Below are 10024 nucleotides of genomic sequence, written 5' to 3' on the forward strand. Positions count from 1 at the left end.
GTTTTGTTTTTAGTGCTCCACAATCCGAGGTCGTATCGCCCAAAGTTTGAATTTGCAGAGACATTGTGGACTACGACCACACCAGGTTGAAAGCACCCGATCTCGTTCGATCTCGGAAGTTAAGCAACCTCGGGCTTGGTCAGTACTTGGATGGGTGACCGCCTAGGAATACCAAGTATTGTAGTCACTTTTTTGTTTTGTTTTTAGTGCTCCACAATCCGAGGTCGTATCGCTCAAGGTTTGAATTTGCAGAAACATTGTGGACTACGACCACACCAGGTTGAAAGCACCCGATCTCGTTCGATCTCGGAAGTTAAGCAGCCTCGGGCTTGGTCAGTACTTGGATGGGTGACCGCCTAGGAATACCAAGTGTTGTAGTCGCATTTTTGTTTTGTTTTTAGTGCTCCACAATCCGAGGTCGTATCGCTCAAAGTTTGAATTTGCATTGAAGTTGTGGACTACGACCACACCAGGTTGAAAGCACCCGATCTCGTTCGATCTCGGAAGTTAAGCAACCTCGGGCTTGGTCAGTACTCGGATGGGTGACCGCCTAGGAATACCAAGTGTTGTAGTCTCGTTTTTTTAGTGCATGAGAAACCGAGGTCGTATCGCTCAAAGTTTGAATTTGCAAGGAGGTTGTGGACTACGACCACACCAGGTTGAAAGCACCCGATCTCGTTCGATCTCGGAAGTTAAGCAACCTCGGGCTTGGTCAGTACTTGGATGGGTGACCGCCTAGGAATACCAAGTGTTGTAGTCACTTTTTTGTTTTTTTAGTGCTCCACAATCCGAGGTCGTATCGCTCAAAGTTTGAATTTGCATTGACGTTGTGGACTACGACCACACCAGGTTGAAAGCACCCGATCTCGTTCGATCTCGGAAGTTAAGCAACCTCGGGCTTGGTCAGTACTTGGATGGGTGACCGCCTAGGAATACCAAGTGTTGTAGTCACTTTTTTGTTTTTTCAGTGCTCCACAATCCGAGGTCGTATCGCTCAAAGTTTGAATTTGCATTGACGTTGTGGACTACGACCACACCAGGTTGAAAGCACCCGATCTCGTTCGATCTCGGAAGTTAAGCAACCTCGGGCTTGGTCAGTACTTGGATGGGTGACCGCCTAGGAATACCAAGTGTTGTAGTCACTTTTTTGTTTTGTTTTTAGTGCTCCACAATCCGAGGTCGTATCGCCCAAGGTTTGAATTTGCAGAGACATTTTGGACTACGACCACACCAGGTTGAAAGCACCCGATCTCGTTCGATCTCGGAAGTTAAGCAACCTCGGGCTTGGTCAGTACTTGGATGGGTGACCGCCTAGGAATACCAAGTGTTGTAGTCACTTTTTTGTTTTGTTTTTAGTGCTCCACAATCCGAGGGCGTATCGCTCAAAGTTTGAATTTGGAGGGACGTTCTGGACTACGACCACACCAGGTTGAAAGCACCCGATCTCGTTCGATCTCGGAAGTTAAGCAACCTCGGGCTTGGTCAGTACTTGGATGGGTGACCGCCTAGGAATACCAAGTGTTGTAGTCACTTTTTTGTTTTGTTTTTAGTGCTCCACAATCCGAGGTCGTATAGCCCAAAGTTTGAATTTGCAGAGACATTGTGGACTACGACCACACCAGGTTGAAAGCACCCGATCTCGTTCGATCTCGCAAGTTAAGCAACCTCGGGCTTGGTCAGTACTTGGATGGGTGACCGCCTAGGAATACCAAGTGTTGTAGTCACTTTTTTGTTTTGTTTTTAGTGCTTCACAATCCGAGGGCGTATCGCTCAAAGTTTGAATTTGCATTGACGTTGTGGACTACGACCACAGCAGGTTGAAAGCACCCGATCTCGTTCGATCTCGGAAGTTAAGCAGCCTCGGGCTTGGTCAGTACTTGGATGGGTGACCGCCTAGGAATACCAAGTGTTGTAGTCGCTTTTTTGTTTTGTTTTTAGTGCTCCACAATCCGAGGTCGTATCGCTCAAAGTTTGAATTTGCATTGACGTTGTGGACTACGACCACACCAGGTTGAAAGCACCCGATCTCGTTCGATCTCGGAAGTTAAGCAACCTCGGGCTTGGTCAGTACTTGGATGGGTGACCGCCTAGGAATACCAAGTGTTGTAGTCACTTTTTTGTTTTTTCAGTGCTCCACAATCCGAGGTCGTATCGCTCAAAGTTTGAATTTGCATTGACGTTGTGGACTACGACCACACCAGGTTGAAAGCACCCGATCTCGTTCGATCTCGGAAGTTAAGCAACCTCGGGCTTGGTCAGTACTTGGATGGGTGACCGCCTAGGAATACCAAGTGTTGTAGTCACTTTTTTGTTTTGTTTTTAGTGCTCCACAATCCGAGGTCGTATCGCCCAAGGTTTGAATTTGCAGAGACATTTTGGACTACGACCACACCAGGTTGAAAGCACCCGATCTCGTTCGATCTCGGAAGTTAAGCAACCTCGGGCTTGGTCAGTACTTGGATGGGTGACCGCCTAGGAATACCAAGTGTTGTAGTCACTTTTTTGTTTTGTTTTAAGTGCTTCACAATCCGAGGGCGTATCGCTCAAAGTTTGAATTTGGAGGGACGTTGTGGACTACGACCACACCAGGTTGAAAGCACCCGATCTCGTTCGATCTCGGAAGTTAAGCAACCTCGGGCTTGGTCAGTACTTGGATGGGTGACCGCCTAGGAATACCAAGTGTTGTAGTCACTTTTTTGTTTTGTTTTTAGTGCTCCACAATCCGAGGTCGTATCGCCCAAAGTTTGAATTTGCAGAGACATTGTGGACTACGACCACACCAGGTTGAAAGCACCCGATCTCGTTCGATCTCGGAAATTAAGCAACCTCGGGCTTGGTCAGTACTTGGATGGGTGACCGCCTAGGAATACCAAGTGTTGTAGTTGCTCTTTTGTTTTGTTTTTAGTGCTCCACAATCCCAGGTCGTATCGCTCAAAGTTTGAATTTGCATTGACGTTGTGAACTACGACCACACCAGGTTGAAAGCACCCGATCTCGTTCGATCTCGGAAGTTAAGCAGCCTCGGGCTTGGTCAGTACTTGGATGGGTGACCGCCTAGGAATACCAAGTGTTGTAGTCGCTTTTTTGTTTTGTTTTTAGTGCTCCACAATCCGAGGTCGTATCGCTCAAAGTTTGAATTTGCATTGACGTTGTGGACTACGACCACACCAGGTTGAAAGCACCCGATCTCGTTCGATCTCGGAAGTTAAGCAACCTCGGGCTTGGTCAGTACTCGGATGGGTGACCGACTAGGAATAACAAGTGTTGTAGTCTCGTTTTTTTAGTGCATGAGAAACCGAGGTCGTATCGCTCAAAGTTTGAATTTGCAAGGAGGTTGTGGACTACGACCACACCAGGTTGAAAGCACCCGATCTCGTTCGATCTCGGAAGTTAAGCAACCTCGGGCTTGGTCAGTACTTGGATGGGTGACCGCCTAGGAATACCAAGTGTTGTAGTCACTTTTTTGTTTTTTTAGTGCTCCACAATCCGAGGTCGTATCGCTCAAAGTTTGAATTTGCATTGACGTTGTGGACTACGACCACACCAGGTTGAAAGCACCCGATCTCGTTCGATCTCGGAAGTTAAGCAACCTCGGGCTTGGTCAGTACTTGGATGGGTGACCGCTTAGGAATACCAAGTGTTGTAGTCACTTTTTTGTTTTTTCAGTGCTCCACAATCCGAGGTCGTATCGCTCAAAGTTTGAATTTGCATTGACGTTGTGGACTACGACCACACCAGGTTGAAAGCACCCGATCTCGTTCGATCTCGGAAGTTAAGCAACCTCGGGCTTGGTCAGTACTTGGATGGGTGACCGCCTAGGAATACCAAGTGTTGTAGTCACTTTTTTGTTTTGTTTTTAGTGCTCCACAATCCGAGGTCGTATCGCCCAAGGTTTGAATTTGCAGAGACATTTTGGACTACGACCACACCAGGTTGAAAGCACCCGATCTCGTTCGATCTCGGAAGTTAAGCAACCTCGGGCTTGGTCAGTACTTGGATGGGTGACCGCCTAGGAATACCAAGTGTTGTAGTCACTTTTTTGTTTTGTTTTTAGTGCTTCACAATCCGAGGGCGTATCGCTCAAAGTTTGAATTTGGAGGGACGTTCTGGACTACGACCACACCAGGTTGAAAGCACCCGATCTCGTTCGATCTCGGAAGTTAAGCAACCTCGGGCTTGGTCAGTACTTGGATGGGTGACCGCCTAGGAATACCAAGTGTTGTAGTCACTTTTTTGTTTTGTTTTTAGTGCTCCACAATCCGAGGTCGTATCGCCCAAAGTTTGAATTTGCAGAGACATTGTGGACTACGACCACACCAGGTTGAAAGCACCCGATCTCGTTCGATCTCGGAAGTTAAGCAACCTCGGGCTTGGTCAGTACTTGGATGGGTGACCGCCTAGGAATACCAAGTATTGTAGTCACTTTTTTGTTTTGTTTTTAGTGCTCCACAATCCGAGGTCGTATCGCTCAAGGTTTGAATTTGCAGAAACATTGTGGACTACGACCACACCAGGTTGAAAGCACCCGATCTCGTTCGATCTCGGAAGTTAAGCAGCCTCGGGCTTGGTCAGTACTTGGATGGACGACCGCCTAGGAATACCAAGTGTTGTAGTCGCATTTTTGTTTTGTTTTTAGTGCTCCACAATCCGAGGTCGTATCGCTCAAAGTTTGAATTTGCATTGAAGTTGTGGACTACGACCACACCAGGTTGAAAGCACCCGATCTCGTTCGATCTCGGAAGTTAAGCAACCTCGGGCTTGGTCAGTACTCGGATGGGTGACCGCCTAGGAATACCAAGTGTTGTAGTCTCGTTTTTTTAGTGCATGAGAAACCGAGGTCGTATCGCTCAAAGTTTGAATTTGCAAGGAGGTTGTGGACTACGACCACACCAGGTTGAAAGCACCCGATCTCGTTCGATCTCGGAAGTTAAGCAACCTCGGGCTTGGTCAGTACTTGGATGGGTGACCGCCTAGGAATACCAAGTGTTGTAGTCACTTTTTTTTTTTTTAGTGCTCCACAATCCGAGGTCGTATCGCTCAAAGTTTCAATTTGCATTGACGTTGTGGACTACGACCACACCAGGTTGAAAGCACCCGATCTCGTTCGATCTCGGAAGTTAAGCAACCTCGGGCTTGGTCAGTACTTGGATGGGTGACCGCCTAGGAATACCAAGTGTTGTAGTCACTTTTTTGTTTTTTCAGTGCTCCACAATCCGAGGTCGTATCGCTCAAAGTTTGAATTTGCATTGACGTTGTGGACTACGACCACACCAGGTTGAAAGCACCCGATCTCGTTCGATCTCGGAAGTTAAGCAACCTCGGGCTTGGTCAGTACTTGGATGGGTGACCGCCTAGGAATACCAAGTGTTGTAGTCACTTTTTTGTTTTGTTTTTAGTGCTCCACAATCCGAGGTCGTATCGCTCAAAGTTTGAATTTGCATTGACGTTGTGGACTACGACCACACCAGGTTGAAAGCACCCGATCTCGTTCGATCTCGGAAGTTAAGCAGCCTCGGGCTTGGTCAGTACTTGGATGGGTGACCGCCTAGGAATACCAAGTGTTGTGGTCGCTTTTTTGTTTTGTTTTTAGTGCTCCACAATCCGAGGTCGTATCGCTCAAAGTTTGAATTTGCATTGACGTTGTGGACTACGACCACACCAGGTTGAAAGCACCCGATCTCGTTCGATCTCGGAAGTTAAGCAACCTCGGGCTTGGTCAGTACTCGGATGGGTGACCGACTAGGAATAACAAGTGTTGTAGTCTCGTTTTTTTAGTGCATGAGAAACCGAGGTCGTATCGCTCAAAGTTTGAATTTGCAAGGAGGTTGTGGACTACGACCACACCAGGTTGAAAGCACCCGATCTCGTTCGATCTCGGAAGTTAAGCAACCTCGGGCTTGGTCAGTACTTGGATGGGTGACCGCCTAGGAATACCAAGTGTTGTAGTCACTTTTTTGTTTTTTCAGTGCTCCACAATCCGAGGTCGTATCGCTCAAAGTTTGAATTTGCATTGACGTTGTGGACTACGACCACACCAGGTTGAAAGCACCCGATCTCGTTCGATCTCGGAAGTTAAGCAACCTCGGGCTTGGTCAGTACTTGGATGGGTGACCGCCTAGGAATACCAAGTGTTGTAGTCACTTTTTTGTTTTTTCAGTGCTCCACAATCCGAGGTCGTATCGCTCAAAGTTTGAATTTGCATTGACGTTGTGGACTACGACCACACCAGGTTGAAAGCACCCGATCTCGTTCGATCTCGGAAGTTAAGCAACCTCGGGCTTGGTCAGTACTTGGATGGGTGACCGCCTAGGAATACCAAGTGTTGTAGTCAGTTTTTTGTTTTGTTTTTAGTGCTCCACAATCCGAGGTCGTATCGCCCAAGGTTTGAATTTGCAGAGACATTTTGGACTACGACCACACCAGGTTGAAAGCACCCGATCTCGTTCGATCTCGGAAGTTAAGCAACCTCGGGCTTGGTCAGTACTTGGATGGGTGACCGCCTAGGAATACCAAGTGTTGTAGTCACTTTTTTGTTTTGTTTTTAGTGCTTCACAATCCGAGGGCGTATCGCTCAAAGTTTGAATTTGGAGGGACGTTCTGGACTACGACCACACCAGGTTGAAAGCACCCGATCTCGTTCGATCTCGGAAGTTAAGCAACCTCGGGCTTGGTCAGTACTTGGATGGGTGACCGCCTAGGAATACCAAGTGTTGTAGTCACTTTTTTGTTTTGTTTTTAGTGCTCCACAATCCGAGGTCGTATCGCCCAAAGTTTGAATTTGCAGAGACATTGTGGACTACGACCACACCAGGTTGAAAGCACCCGATCTCGTTCGATCTCGGAAGTTAAGCAACCTCGGGCTTGGTCAGTACTTGGATGGGTGACCGCCTAGGAATACCAAGTATTGTAGTCACTTTTTTGTTTTGTTTTTAGTGCTCCACAATCCGAGGTCGTATCGCTCAAGGTTTGAATTTGCAGAAACATTGTGGACTACGACCACACCAGGTTGAAAGCACCCGATCTCGTTCGATCTCGGAAGTTAAGCAGCCTCGGGCTTGGTCAGTACTTGGATGGGTGACCGCCTAGGAATACCAAGTGTTGTAGTCGCATTTTTGTTTTGTTTTTAGTGCTCCACAATCCGAGGTCGTATCGCTCAAAGTTTGAATTTGCATTGAAGTTGTGGACTACGACCACACCAGGTTGAAAGCACCCGATCTCGTTCGATCTCGGAAGTTAAGCAACCTCGGGCTTGGTCAGTACTCGGATGGGTGACCGCCTAGGAATACCAAGTGTTGTAGTCTCGTTTTTTTAGTGCATGAGAAACCGAGGTCGTATCGCTCAAAGTTTGAATTTGCAAGGAGGTTGTGGACTACGACCACACCAGGTTGAAAGCACCCGATCTCGTTCGATCTCGGAAGTTAAGCAACCTCGGGCTTGGTCAGTACTTGGATGGGTGACCGCCTAGGAATACCAAGTGTTGTAGTCACTTTTTTGTTTTTTTAGTGCTCCACAATCCGAGGTCGTATCGCTCAAAGTTTGAATTTGCATTGACGTTGTGGACTACGACCACACCAGGTTGAAAGCACCCGATCTCGTTCGATCTCGGAAGTTAAGCAACCTCGGGCTTGGTCAGTACTTGGATGGGTGACCGCCTAGGAATACCAAGTGTTGTAGTCACTTTTTTGTTTTTTCAGTGCTCCACAATCCGAGGTCGTATCGCTCAAAGTTTGAATTTGCATTGACGTTGTGGACTACGACCACACCAGGTTGAAAGCACCCGATCTCGTTCGATCTCGGAAGTTAAGCAACCTCGGGCTTGGTCAGTACTTGGATGGGTGACCGCCTAGGAATACCAAGTGTTGTAGTCACTTTTTTGTTTTGTTTTTAGTGCTCCACAATCCGAGGTCGTATCGCCCAAGGTTTGAATTTGCAGAGACATTTTGGACTACGACCACACCAGGTTGAAAGCACCCGATCTCGTTCGATCTCGGAAGTTAAGCAACCTCGGGCTTGGTCAGTACTTGGATGGGTGACCGCCTAGGAATACCAAGTGTTGTAGTCACTTTTTTGTTTTGTTTTTAGTGCTCCACAATCCGAGGGCGTATCGCTCAAAGTTTGAATTTGGAGGGACGTTCTGGACTACGACCACACCAGGTTGAAAGCACCCGATCTCGTTCGATCTCGGAAGTTAAGCAACCTCGGGCTTGGTCAGTACTTGGGTGGGTGACCGCCTAGGAATACCAAGTGTTGTAGTCACTTTTTTGTTTTGTTTTTAGTGCTCCACAATCCGAGGTCGTATCGCCCAAAGTTTGAATTTGCAGAGACATTGTGGACTACGACCACACCAGGTTGAAAGCACCCGATCTCGTTCGATCTCGGAAGTTAAGCAACCTCGGGCTTGGTCAGTACTTGGATGGGTGACCGCCTAGGAATACCAAGTGTTGTAGTCACTTTTTTGTTTTGTTTTTAGTGCTTCACAATCCGAGGGCGTATCGCTCAAAGTTTGAATTTGGAGGGACGTTCTGGACTACGACCACACCAGGTTGAAAGCACCCGATCTCGTTCGATCTCGGAAGTTAAGCAACCTCGGGCTTGGTCAGTACTTGGATGGGTGACCGCCTAGGAATACCAAGTGCTGTAGTCACTTTTTTGTTTTGTTTTTAGTGCTTCACAATCCGAGGGCGAATCGATCAAACTTTGAATTTGCATTGACGTTGTGGACTACGACCACAGCAGGTTGAAAGCACCCGATCTCGTTCGATCTCGGAAGTTAAGCAGCCTCGGGCTTGGTCAGTACTTGGATGGGTGACCGCCTAGGAATACCAAGTGTTGTAGTCGCTTTTTTGTTTTGTTTTTAGTGCTCCACAATCCGAGGTCGTATCGCTCAAAGTTTGAATTTGCATTGACGTTGTGGACTACGACCACACCAGGTTGAAAGCACCCGATCTCGTTCGATCTCGGAAGTTAAGCAACCTCGGGCTTGGTCAGTACTTGGATGGGTGACCGCCTAGGAATACCAAGTGTTGTAGTCACTTTTTTGTTTTTTCAGTGCTCCACAATCCGAGGTCGTATCGCTCAAAGTTTGAATTTGCATTGACGTTGTGGACTACGACCACACCAGGTTGAAAGCACCCGATCTCGTTCGATCTCGGAAGTTAAGCAACCTCGGGCTTGGTCAGTACTTGGATGGGTGACCGCCTAGGAATACCAAGTGTTGTAGTCACTTTTTTGTTTTGTTTTTAGTGCTCCACAATCCGAGGTCGTATCGCCCAAGGTTTGAATTTGCAGAGACATTTTGGACTACGACCACACCAGGTTGAAAGCACCCGATCTCGTTCGATCTCGGAAGTTAAGCAACCTCGGGCTTGGTCAGTACTTGGATGGGTGACCGCCTAGGAATACCAAGTGTTGTAGTCACTTTTTTGTTTTGTTTTAAGTGCTTCACAATCCGAGGTCGTATCGCTCAAAGTTTGAATTTGGAGGGACGTTGTGGACTACGACCACACCAGGTTGAAAGCACCCGATCTCGTTCGATCTCGGAAGTTAAGCAACCTCGGGCTTGGTCAGTACTTGGATGGGTGACCGCCTAGGAATACCAAGTGTTGTAGTCACTTTTTTGTTTTGTTTTTAGTGCTCCACAATCCGAGGTCGTATCGCCCAAAGTTTGAATTTGCAGAGACATTGTGGACTACGACCACACCAGGTTGAAAGCACCCGATCTCGTTCGATCTCGGAAATTAAGCAACCTCGGGCTTGGTCAGTACTTGGATGGGTGACCGCCTAGGAATACCAAGTGTTGTAGTTGCTTTTTTGTTTTGTTTTTAGTGCTCCACAATCCGAGGTCGTATCGCTCAAAGTTTGAATTTGCATTGACGTTGTGAACTACGACCACACCAGGTTGAAAGCACCCGATCTCGTTCGATCTCGGAAGTTAAGCAGCCTCGGGCTTGGTCAGTACTTGGATGGGTGACCGCCTAGGAATACCAAGTGTTGTAGTCACTTTTTTGTTTTGTTTTTAGTGCTC

At 47.5% G+C, this 10024-nt stretch overlaps 52 non-coding genes across 52 annotated transcripts; all 52 read left to right on the forward strand.

Moving 5' to 3' along the window:
• The first annotated feature begins 68 nt into the window (after positions 1-68).
• Positions 69-187, forward strand: LOC145209956 (5S ribosomal RNA). Its single transcript, XR_013855452.1, has one exon. It is a non-coding gene; the product is annotated as a 5S ribosomal RNA (ribosomal RNA).
• Positions 188-262: 75 nt separating this feature from the next.
• Positions 263-381, forward strand: LOC145209917 (5S ribosomal RNA). Its single transcript, XR_013855415.1, has one exon. It is a non-coding gene; the product is annotated as a 5S ribosomal RNA (ribosomal RNA).
• A 75-nt stretch (positions 382-456) lies between these two features.
• LOC145209691 (5S ribosomal RNA) lies at positions 457-575 on the forward strand. The gene has a single exon (XR_013855205.1). It is a non-coding gene; the product is annotated as a 5S ribosomal RNA (ribosomal RNA).
• A 66-nt stretch (positions 576-641) lies between these two features.
• LOC145211069 (5S ribosomal RNA) lies at positions 642-760 on the forward strand. Its single transcript, XR_013856386.1, has one exon. It is a non-coding gene; the product is annotated as a 5S ribosomal RNA (ribosomal RNA).
• Positions 761-832: 72 nt separating this feature from the next.
• LOC145211070 (5S ribosomal RNA) lies at positions 833-951 on the forward strand. The gene has a single exon (XR_013856387.1). It is a non-coding gene; the product is annotated as a 5S ribosomal RNA (ribosomal RNA).
• Positions 952-1023: 72 nt separating this feature from the next.
• Positions 1024-1142, forward strand: LOC145211071 (5S ribosomal RNA). The gene has a single exon (XR_013856388.1). It is a non-coding gene; the product is annotated as a 5S ribosomal RNA (ribosomal RNA).
• Positions 1143-1217: 75 nt separating this feature from the next.
• Positions 1218-1336, forward strand: LOC145211073 (5S ribosomal RNA). Its single transcript, XR_013856390.1, has one exon. It is a non-coding gene; the product is annotated as a 5S ribosomal RNA (ribosomal RNA).
• Positions 1337-1411: 75 nt separating this feature from the next.
• On the forward strand, positions 1412-1530 carry LOC145211074 (5S ribosomal RNA). The gene has a single exon (XR_013856391.1). It is a non-coding gene; the product is annotated as a 5S ribosomal RNA (ribosomal RNA).
• A 75-nt stretch (positions 1531-1605) lies between these two features.
• LOC145210277 (5S ribosomal RNA) lies at positions 1606-1724 on the forward strand. The gene has a single exon (XR_013855752.1). It is a non-coding gene; the product is annotated as a 5S ribosomal RNA (ribosomal RNA).
• Positions 1725-1799: 75 nt separating this feature from the next.
• On the forward strand, positions 1800-1918 carry LOC145210530 (5S ribosomal RNA). Its single transcript, XR_013855991.1, has one exon. It is a non-coding gene; the product is annotated as a 5S ribosomal RNA (ribosomal RNA).
• Positions 1919-1993: 75 nt separating this feature from the next.
• Positions 1994-2112, forward strand: LOC145211075 (5S ribosomal RNA). Its single transcript, XR_013856392.1, has one exon. It is a non-coding gene; the product is annotated as a 5S ribosomal RNA (ribosomal RNA).
• Positions 2113-2184: 72 nt separating this feature from the next.
• On the forward strand, positions 2185-2303 carry LOC145211077 (5S ribosomal RNA). Its single transcript, XR_013856393.1, has one exon. It is a non-coding gene; the product is annotated as a 5S ribosomal RNA (ribosomal RNA).
• Positions 2304-2378: 75 nt separating this feature from the next.
• Positions 2379-2497, forward strand: LOC145211078 (5S ribosomal RNA). The gene has a single exon (XR_013856394.1). It is a non-coding gene; the product is annotated as a 5S ribosomal RNA (ribosomal RNA).
• Positions 2498-2572: 75 nt separating this feature from the next.
• Positions 2573-2691, forward strand: LOC145211079 (5S ribosomal RNA). The gene has a single exon (XR_013856395.1). It is a non-coding gene; the product is annotated as a 5S ribosomal RNA (ribosomal RNA).
• Positions 2692-2766: 75 nt separating this feature from the next.
• On the forward strand, positions 2767-2885 carry LOC145210476 (5S ribosomal RNA). Its single transcript, XR_013855938.1, has one exon. It is a non-coding gene; the product is annotated as a 5S ribosomal RNA (ribosomal RNA).
• Positions 2886-2960: 75 nt separating this feature from the next.
• On the forward strand, positions 2961-3079 carry LOC145210261 (5S ribosomal RNA). Its single transcript, XR_013855737.1, has one exon. It is a non-coding gene; the product is annotated as a 5S ribosomal RNA (ribosomal RNA).
• A 75-nt stretch (positions 3080-3154) lies between these two features.
• Positions 3155-3273, forward strand: LOC145210285 (5S ribosomal RNA). Its single transcript, XR_013855759.1, has one exon. It is a non-coding gene; the product is annotated as a 5S ribosomal RNA (ribosomal RNA).
• Positions 3274-3339: 66 nt separating this feature from the next.
• On the forward strand, positions 3340-3458 carry LOC145211080 (5S ribosomal RNA). Its single transcript, XR_013856396.1, has one exon. It is a non-coding gene; the product is annotated as a 5S ribosomal RNA (ribosomal RNA).
• Positions 3459-3530: 72 nt separating this feature from the next.
• On the forward strand, positions 3531-3649 carry LOC145209723 (5S ribosomal RNA). Its single transcript, XR_013855235.1, has one exon. It is a non-coding gene; the product is annotated as a 5S ribosomal RNA (ribosomal RNA).
• Positions 3650-3721: 72 nt separating this feature from the next.
• LOC145211081 (5S ribosomal RNA) lies at positions 3722-3840 on the forward strand. The gene has a single exon (XR_013856397.1). It is a non-coding gene; the product is annotated as a 5S ribosomal RNA (ribosomal RNA).
• A 75-nt stretch (positions 3841-3915) lies between these two features.
• Positions 3916-4034, forward strand: LOC145211082 (5S ribosomal RNA). Its single transcript, XR_013856398.1, has one exon. It is a non-coding gene; the product is annotated as a 5S ribosomal RNA (ribosomal RNA).
• Positions 4035-4109: 75 nt separating this feature from the next.
• LOC145211083 (5S ribosomal RNA) lies at positions 4110-4228 on the forward strand. Its single transcript, XR_013856399.1, has one exon. It is a non-coding gene; the product is annotated as a 5S ribosomal RNA (ribosomal RNA).
• Positions 4229-4303: 75 nt separating this feature from the next.
• Positions 4304-4422, forward strand: LOC145209957 (5S ribosomal RNA). The gene has a single exon (XR_013855453.1). It is a non-coding gene; the product is annotated as a 5S ribosomal RNA (ribosomal RNA).
• Positions 4423-4497: 75 nt separating this feature from the next.
• Positions 4498-4616, forward strand: LOC145210432 (5S ribosomal RNA). The gene has a single exon (XR_013855897.1). It is a non-coding gene; the product is annotated as a 5S ribosomal RNA (ribosomal RNA).
• Positions 4617-4691: 75 nt separating this feature from the next.
• LOC145209692 (5S ribosomal RNA) lies at positions 4692-4810 on the forward strand. The gene has a single exon (XR_013855206.1). It is a non-coding gene; the product is annotated as a 5S ribosomal RNA (ribosomal RNA).
• A 66-nt stretch (positions 4811-4876) lies between these two features.
• On the forward strand, positions 4877-4995 carry LOC145211085 (5S ribosomal RNA). Its single transcript, XR_013856401.1, has one exon. It is a non-coding gene; the product is annotated as a 5S ribosomal RNA (ribosomal RNA).
• Positions 4996-5066: 71 nt separating this feature from the next.
• On the forward strand, positions 5067-5185 carry LOC145211086 (5S ribosomal RNA). The gene has a single exon (XR_013856402.1). It is a non-coding gene; the product is annotated as a 5S ribosomal RNA (ribosomal RNA).
• A 72-nt stretch (positions 5186-5257) lies between these two features.
• Positions 5258-5376, forward strand: LOC145211087 (5S ribosomal RNA). Its single transcript, XR_013856403.1, has one exon. It is a non-coding gene; the product is annotated as a 5S ribosomal RNA (ribosomal RNA).
• A 75-nt stretch (positions 5377-5451) lies between these two features.
• On the forward strand, positions 5452-5570 carry LOC145210158 (5S ribosomal RNA). The gene has a single exon (XR_013855640.1). It is a non-coding gene; the product is annotated as a 5S ribosomal RNA (ribosomal RNA).
• Positions 5571-5645: 75 nt separating this feature from the next.
• LOC145210286 (5S ribosomal RNA) lies at positions 5646-5764 on the forward strand. The gene has a single exon (XR_013855760.1). It is a non-coding gene; the product is annotated as a 5S ribosomal RNA (ribosomal RNA).
• A 66-nt stretch (positions 5765-5830) lies between these two features.
• Positions 5831-5949, forward strand: LOC145211088 (5S ribosomal RNA). Its single transcript, XR_013856404.1, has one exon. It is a non-coding gene; the product is annotated as a 5S ribosomal RNA (ribosomal RNA).
• A 72-nt stretch (positions 5950-6021) lies between these two features.
• Positions 6022-6140, forward strand: LOC145211089 (5S ribosomal RNA). Its single transcript, XR_013856405.1, has one exon. It is a non-coding gene; the product is annotated as a 5S ribosomal RNA (ribosomal RNA).
• Positions 6141-6212: 72 nt separating this feature from the next.
• On the forward strand, positions 6213-6331 carry LOC145211090 (5S ribosomal RNA). Its single transcript, XR_013856406.1, has one exon. It is a non-coding gene; the product is annotated as a 5S ribosomal RNA (ribosomal RNA).
• Positions 6332-6406: 75 nt separating this feature from the next.
• LOC145211091 (5S ribosomal RNA) lies at positions 6407-6525 on the forward strand. The gene has a single exon (XR_013856407.1). It is a non-coding gene; the product is annotated as a 5S ribosomal RNA (ribosomal RNA).
• A 75-nt stretch (positions 6526-6600) lies between these two features.
• LOC145211093 (5S ribosomal RNA) lies at positions 6601-6719 on the forward strand. The gene has a single exon (XR_013856408.1). It is a non-coding gene; the product is annotated as a 5S ribosomal RNA (ribosomal RNA).
• A 75-nt stretch (positions 6720-6794) lies between these two features.
• Positions 6795-6913, forward strand: LOC145209958 (5S ribosomal RNA). The gene has a single exon (XR_013855454.1). It is a non-coding gene; the product is annotated as a 5S ribosomal RNA (ribosomal RNA).
• A 75-nt stretch (positions 6914-6988) lies between these two features.
• Positions 6989-7107, forward strand: LOC145209918 (5S ribosomal RNA). Its single transcript, XR_013855416.1, has one exon. It is a non-coding gene; the product is annotated as a 5S ribosomal RNA (ribosomal RNA).
• Positions 7108-7182: 75 nt separating this feature from the next.
• On the forward strand, positions 7183-7301 carry LOC145209693 (5S ribosomal RNA). Its single transcript, XR_013855207.1, has one exon. It is a non-coding gene; the product is annotated as a 5S ribosomal RNA (ribosomal RNA).
• Positions 7302-7367: 66 nt separating this feature from the next.
• Positions 7368-7486, forward strand: LOC145211094 (5S ribosomal RNA). Its single transcript, XR_013856409.1, has one exon. It is a non-coding gene; the product is annotated as a 5S ribosomal RNA (ribosomal RNA).
• Positions 7487-7558: 72 nt separating this feature from the next.
• On the forward strand, positions 7559-7677 carry LOC145211095 (5S ribosomal RNA). Its single transcript, XR_013856410.1, has one exon. It is a non-coding gene; the product is annotated as a 5S ribosomal RNA (ribosomal RNA).
• A 72-nt stretch (positions 7678-7749) lies between these two features.
• On the forward strand, positions 7750-7868 carry LOC145211097 (5S ribosomal RNA). The gene has a single exon (XR_013856412.1). It is a non-coding gene; the product is annotated as a 5S ribosomal RNA (ribosomal RNA).
• Positions 7869-7943: 75 nt separating this feature from the next.
• On the forward strand, positions 7944-8062 carry LOC145211098 (5S ribosomal RNA). The gene has a single exon (XR_013856413.1). It is a non-coding gene; the product is annotated as a 5S ribosomal RNA (ribosomal RNA).
• Positions 8063-8137: 75 nt separating this feature from the next.
• LOC145209719 (5S ribosomal RNA) lies at positions 8138-8256 on the forward strand. The gene has a single exon (XR_013855231.1). It is a non-coding gene; the product is annotated as a 5S ribosomal RNA (ribosomal RNA).
• A 75-nt stretch (positions 8257-8331) lies between these two features.
• Positions 8332-8450, forward strand: LOC145211099 (5S ribosomal RNA). Its single transcript, XR_013856414.1, has one exon. It is a non-coding gene; the product is annotated as a 5S ribosomal RNA (ribosomal RNA).
• Positions 8451-8525: 75 nt separating this feature from the next.
• Positions 8526-8644, forward strand: LOC145210029 (5S ribosomal RNA). Its single transcript, XR_013855520.1, has one exon. It is a non-coding gene; the product is annotated as a 5S ribosomal RNA (ribosomal RNA).
• A 75-nt stretch (positions 8645-8719) lies between these two features.
• LOC145210531 (5S ribosomal RNA) lies at positions 8720-8838 on the forward strand. Its single transcript, XR_013855992.1, has one exon. It is a non-coding gene; the product is annotated as a 5S ribosomal RNA (ribosomal RNA).
• Positions 8839-8913: 75 nt separating this feature from the next.
• LOC145211100 (5S ribosomal RNA) lies at positions 8914-9032 on the forward strand. The gene has a single exon (XR_013856415.1). It is a non-coding gene; the product is annotated as a 5S ribosomal RNA (ribosomal RNA).
• Positions 9033-9104: 72 nt separating this feature from the next.
• LOC145211101 (5S ribosomal RNA) lies at positions 9105-9223 on the forward strand. The gene has a single exon (XR_013856416.1). It is a non-coding gene; the product is annotated as a 5S ribosomal RNA (ribosomal RNA).
• Positions 9224-9298: 75 nt separating this feature from the next.
• On the forward strand, positions 9299-9417 carry LOC145211102 (5S ribosomal RNA). The gene has a single exon (XR_013856417.1). It is a non-coding gene; the product is annotated as a 5S ribosomal RNA (ribosomal RNA).
• Positions 9418-9492: 75 nt separating this feature from the next.
• On the forward strand, positions 9493-9611 carry LOC145211103 (5S ribosomal RNA). Its single transcript, XR_013856418.1, has one exon. It is a non-coding gene; the product is annotated as a 5S ribosomal RNA (ribosomal RNA).
• Positions 9612-9686: 75 nt separating this feature from the next.
• On the forward strand, positions 9687-9805 carry LOC145210477 (5S ribosomal RNA). Its single transcript, XR_013855939.1, has one exon. It is a non-coding gene; the product is annotated as a 5S ribosomal RNA (ribosomal RNA).
• Positions 9806-9880: 75 nt separating this feature from the next.
• LOC145210186 (5S ribosomal RNA) lies at positions 9881-9999 on the forward strand. Its single transcript, XR_013855666.1, has one exon. It is a non-coding gene; the product is annotated as a 5S ribosomal RNA (ribosomal RNA).
• The last annotated feature ends 25 nt before the right edge of the window (positions 10000-10024 follow it).

The sequence above is a fragment of the Phallusia mammillata genome, chromosome 1 (genome assembly GCF_965637545.1).
Source record: "Phallusia mammillata chromosome 1, kaPhaMamm4.hap1.1, whole genome shotgun sequence".
In the NCBI taxonomy this organism is placed as follows: domain Eukaryota; kingdom Metazoa; phylum Chordata; class Ascidiacea; order Phlebobranchia; family Ascidiidae; genus Phallusia; species Phallusia mammillata.